The sequence below is a fragment of the Balaenoptera physalus genome, assembly GCF_965194825.1.
Source record: "Balaenoptera physalus genome assembly, chromosome: 7".
Lineage (NCBI taxonomy): Eukaryota > Metazoa > Chordata > Mammalia > Artiodactyla > Balaenopteridae > Balaenoptera > Balaenoptera physalus.
The window spans coordinates 46,870,673-46,876,672 of NC_138886.1; the positions used below are offsets into that span (position 1 = coordinate 46,870,673).

Consider the following 6,000-nt stretch of genomic DNA (forward strand, 5'->3'; position numbering starts at 1 on the left):
GGAAAGGGGATTTGCTTCCTGTTCTAGATTCTGTTGGCATTTTCCAGCAGCAAGAGAGCCAGCACTCCATCCTCATCTTTCAGCACTTCCGGCACCTGCAGCAAAGAGTCTCCTCACATGCTGCATAGCAGCCTCTCAGCAGTCCCAGCACCTGTCTTAGGTGGTGCTTCATTTGTAGTTTCAACAGTGGCTCAGGCAGGCCCCTTCTCCATGATCTTGGGTCTGGTGAAACCATTGCCTTCATTTACTTCTTCAGAGGGGTTGCTGCGGCTCCCAGCAGCTACTTAGCATAGAGTTACCTGAGTATAACCAGTTCAAAGAGGCTAAATTAATGTTTTCCTATGTCCACCACCCAGATGTATCCAGAATCCAATTTTTGGTCTTTAATACTATTATGGATTGAAGAGGAACAAGGTCCCTTGGAGAGTAGGTCTTTCCAAGCCATAGAGAGGGAAGACAAAAGTCTATGTAAATCTGCTTTTGCCAAAAAAAAAAATCTCATAATGACAGGACAGTGAATTAGTATTATTGTTCATTTTAAAATGTACATTATTCCTAGAATTTCAAAAACACAAAATTTCATAAAATTCATGGACTGAAGTTCTCATAACCAAACAAGGGAGATTCATTATTAGAAAGGGCTCATCCCAAGTAAGTGGCTCAGTTTTGCGTCACTTTGGACTGCTTGGGTTCTGCAACTCTACTGAGAATCAACTTATCAAGAATGTAAACCCTAGACCTTGACAAGTCTGAGTATTCTTTTACTTTGGTGTTTGGACAGAATATTTCCCACTTTAAGGAGGTATAAAAATCAGCATCTGGTAAAATTACTGTGATCTTGGGACAGTAAAACAGAAGATTAAAAACAAGAATATAAATATAAAATGAAATCATTAATAATGTAGTTATATGTTTTCATCATTATCTTTACAACTATTTTAATTTTACTGTAATATTTGTAATTGGTATGATATTTTATGTGTGGGTTTTCCACTCTTCAAATTGTTTAAAGCCTTTAAGAGAATTTCATATTTCATGTTTTGATTTCAACTAAATATTTAGAAGAGTAAAATTAAATATATTCATAATCATTTAAATATTTGTGATATTTTTAACTGAACTCTGTAAGTATTGATGGATTAGCCTTGTAAGTAGTATAAAATATTTAGAGAGATTGTGAGTGTTCAGTGTTTAAGTGAATGTTTATAACAAAATGGTTTTAAATTTAATGAATTAAGCATTAAACAAAATAAAAGGAAAAGGTTGCATTTTCCGTTGAGGAGCTAAAGGACCTATTAACACCTTTGACTCTCTCTGTAAAACGTCACGCACTGATAGGAGGATGTATTATTCATTGGGGTTGGGGGAAGGATTTGGCAACACATTAGTTTCCCCCAGCACCAACACCATAGATACTTAATTATCAAAGACCAGGAGCCTAGTAGGCTCGTGACTTCAGCTGTATTTGGCTTTTAATCTAGCCATGCCTTTTAAATTTTATATTTTTACATTTTACCTATCGTTGTTATATATGTGAAGCAGATGGGGCATTGCCATCATGATTATCTAGTGCCATCTTGACTGAAAATCTCTCTTATTGGACTTTTTAAATTGAACTGGAAATATATACTTTTAAAATATCCATCTCTCCTACTTAATCACAAACTCCTTTAGGCATCGTTCTTCTTTTTATTTACAGACTCTGGCACATAGTAAAGTGTTCAATAAATATTTTTGAATAAATTATTGAGAGGGTAACATTTTGTGAATACTGGAAATGCTGGAAAGGGAAGACAGAAACTATTGCTCATGTATTATTGATGGGAAAGTAAATTGATGCAACTCTTTGGAACTGAAGTTAGCAATGTCTTATGAACATGTTCATAAGCTTTGACTGCCCTTATAGGAATCTGGCCTCAAGTAATAATGAAAAAGAAGCAAAATAACAACAACAAAATTGGAAACAACCTGCATGTCCACTTATGTGGAATTGGTTAAATAAATTATAGTTTATTCATTAGATACAAAATTAACCCTCTATTAAAAATATTTTAAAATATGATAGAGTAATTTGAAAAGAAGATTTATGGCATCAGCTTATTTTAAAGGCAGCATTTGGAACGATTATGACAACATTATAAAACACATGGAATAAAAACTGGAGGAAAATAACACCAAAATTGTAGCAGTGTTAATTCCATCCCCTTTCCATTTCTCAAATTATGTAAAATATGTTTCTGTAAATTGCCCTTAAATTTACATTAGAATTTATTGCATTTTTTTAAAATGTTATTTCCTCTAACTATATATTCAATTACAGGAATCAAACAGAATATACATTTTGAAAAATGTGATGTTTAATCTGGAAACAAACTCTACTTTCAGTTTTTAGCCCACAGCAAGCATGAATTTCAAGGATCCTATTACTTTTGATATATCATATTTTTACAAGTTTTGTACATATGGTTAAATGTAAGTCGATGTTACAACAGCCTTTGGGAAAACAAAAAAGAAAGGGAAAAGAAATACTGAGTAGAAATCACAGTGAAATAAGGCTCAGAGAGACTTGAAAACATTATGAAGCATCCCAGCCAGTGACAACCACCAACCAACACGAGAGTGAGGCCATCTTGGACCTTCCAGCCTAGCCCAGCTACCACTTTCAAATCCTGACTACATTTGCAGTCACGCAGCAGTTTCCCTCTGGAGGAGAGTCCTTGCAGTACTTCACAATGTTAAACGTTCTTTTATGACCTTGACGGTAGAGATCATTTGACACAGCCTTAACAGTACTGGCAACTGAGATTCTTAACACAAACTCAACAGTCCAAGCAATTTCATGCTCCAAGGCCACCTCTCCTTGGGATGGGGGGCAGTGGAGATCACATCTTTTCCAGGGACCTAATTTTATCCATCATCCTGTTAGTCTAAATAGACAGGAGTAATTGAATGTTTCTGGGCACAAATACACCTAGAGAGGTTGTTAAAAGTATAGATTTTACGGCTCCACTCAGCAGAGATTAAGATTGAAAAAATTAAAAGGTAGAGGTCAGAAATTTGTATATTTAATGAGCATTTTAATGACCATTCCCATCCCTGCCAGTGGATCCGATGAAGATGATGAGGCCCGTTTATCGTGAGTGGGCCTCATCCAATCAGTGGAAGGTCTGAGTACAAGAAAAGGGCTGACCCTCCTGCAAGTAATGGAAACTACACCTACCTGACTGCCTTGAGCTTGGACATCAGTTTTTCCTGCCTTCAGACTAGAACTGAAACATTGGCTCTTCCCGGGTCTCAAGCCTGCCAGCTATTAGACAGGAACTACACCATTGGCCCTCCTAGATCTCCAGCTTGCCGGCTAGAGATTTTGGGGACTGGTCAGCCTCCATAATCACGTAAGCCAATTCCTTACAATAAGTGAATAAATACATATGTGTATATAGATACAGATACACACACACACACACACACACACACACACCTTATTAGTTCTGTTCTGTTTCTCCGGAGAACACAGATTAATACATCAGGACACTTGGATACCAGACACCCAAAAGTGACAAACGTCCACTACAATAAAACTTTTCACCATTTTGAACATATTCTTACCCATCTCAATTACACACTTCATTGAAGAGCTATGAATAGATTAGGATTTACCATTTAAGTATCTTTAAAGAACTCCATTTTTATCTCAATTGTAATGTTACTTGTTCCCTTTCAATTTTCTAATTTGTAATTTTTAATAAAATAAGATTAAAATACCATAGCTTTTACTTGTTTCATCCTCATGGTGCCTGTATCGTCTGGGTCAAGTTAAAATGCTGGGTTGCAGGCAGCACGACAAACGGATGGCTTGCAATGCTCATTTTTCAAACTTATGAAATTCCACTATGAACATACTAAAGTCAAGGACTCCTGATGCCCCATGTCCTCTTTCATGAGGGAGTTAGTTAATTCCTCCTTCTCCGGCTGCAAGCTGAGGCTGATAGAAACTGTTATGGAGGGGAGGGGGCAGGGGCATGGAGGGAAACTCTTTTCTCTCTCTCCCTAACTCTGCTCTTTTACCTGTAAGGCCTTCATTGCACAAATAAAAACATTATAACAAAGAAATGGGCATCATAAAGATCATTAGGATCAAAGCCAAAGTTGAATATTCTCACAATCATATGTTAATTGGAGAAGTCCAGGCCATGAGGAAGGCAGGTGTGAGCAGTTAACATACCTGAAGCAAGATTTGCTCATTAGAGGAAACCTCTCTAATCACAGAGCCTGTCATTTCAATAGCACAATATAATAGAATATAGCATTTATCAGAAAGCACTGACTAATATATTAAAGCAATTATTGCAATGAGAATGGTTCATTTTAATAAAGATTAAAAAATAAGAACCAAATCACTGCTGATCAAATTACTTACTTCCCAGCACAGGCTACAGGAACTTAATATAGCTCAGTACAGCACAATTTCTCTCTCAAGCAAGTGGGAATCCTGACTCTTCTTCATTTCCAACACTGCATTTACAAAAGGGATCTACTTACCACTACCGTGATGAAGTTCGGAAATGCAAATGCTAAACTTTCACTTCAGGATGGTATAAAAGACATACTCTTTCCCTCTCACGCCAAACCCCTAGAAGTAAAAAAACATATTTTAAAGGATATTCAGACACGCTGAAAAACAAAAAGAAGAAATATAATAGATAGGAAATTGTGACAAATCCTGGAAATACAAAAGACCAACAGGTTGGATTTAAGAGGAAACTGATAACATAAGAGATGTGTGGGAAAGTTCTAGCAGAAATGGTGGGAATAGAACCCAGGGTATTCTGCACTGGTGTTTCAGTGCGGAAATTTCCCATATGTCTCAGAAATTTTATGTTTTTCAGAATCTCAAAAAAAAAAAAAATCAGTTGAGCAATCAAGGAAAAGAGAAAAACTAATTCTTCTGTGAGGCTAACAATCAACATGGAGGCATTACTGGTTCCAAGGAGTTCACTGATATCTCCTTGAAAGCAAGACATTTGTGACCTGAAGGTTAAGACAAGCGTTTCTGGGAACCTGGAGGAGAGAGGCAGGAATGATCTGATCAGTTGTCATGTTGTAAAATGGGTGTGCATGGCCCCGTCTGCTGCTAACAGCGACTTATTCTTGCAAATAATATAAACGTCAATGATTTTATCCTCATAGTACACATGCTTTAAACTAATTCTCTAAATGGTATGCTGAGAACTAACACATTTGGAAAGCAAAGTAAGTCCTTAAATTAGCAACTTCAACTGCTGATTCTATGCAATACTGTGACCCTTGCTAGCAGATTCTAATGTTATGTTACTCAATATTTTCTAGCATTTTCCAGAGTCTGAATATTTGCTGTAGGCCACAGTTCCTTGTAAATACCTTAAAAGAGAAAATACAAGGAGTAGAAGATGTGAATATTATTGAGAATATACCCTTAGGAAATCAGAAACTCATCTAAAATCTGAATGAGCAAAAGCAACAAAAAACTCAAAATTGTTTAAAAAGGAAGTAAGCTTACGGAAAGCAATATATATTCTAACACCCAGCTTGAAGATGGTTTTGGACAAGTGAACAAATGTCAATGCAGAATGAAAGCAATTTTTGTCATGAAACAAAGATCAAGACTATTGGATAATGTTTTGAGTCTTAAAATTCAAGAATCTTAACTTTTAAACATTAAATGTATATGGTATAATCCTTACATTTGAACATAATTTTTATTTGACATTTGTTTTGTTTTTATGTTCTCTTACTTCAGTGTATTCTATTATAAAATGTCAAATCAGGTAGAGATCATTCTAATATACTATTAAAATATATAATTTTGTTCCAATATATTGTTTCATAATAATAAAGAAAACCTCTGAACTTTTAGTAAAACCCTGTGAGAAAAAAACAACTTTTGTTCATTATTATGGTCACTCACTACTAATTAAAAATATGCAAATAAAGAATTTTTTAGAAGTACATAATCACGTC

At 35.5% G+C, this 6,000-nt stretch overlaps 1 long non-coding RNA gene across 1 annotated transcript in view; it reads right to left on the reverse strand.

Moving 5' to 3' along the window:
* The window catches only part of LOC309665005, a 30,704-nt gene extending 24,920 nt beyond the window's left edge, over positions 1–5,784 (reverse strand). The window contains exon 1 of the long non-coding RNA XR_014266146.1: positions 4,543–5,784. This is a non-coding gene — a long non-coding RNA (uncharacterized lncRNA). The remainder of the gene's footprint in view (positions 1–4,542) is intronic.
* Between the last annotated feature and the right edge of the window lie 216 nt (positions 5,785–6,000).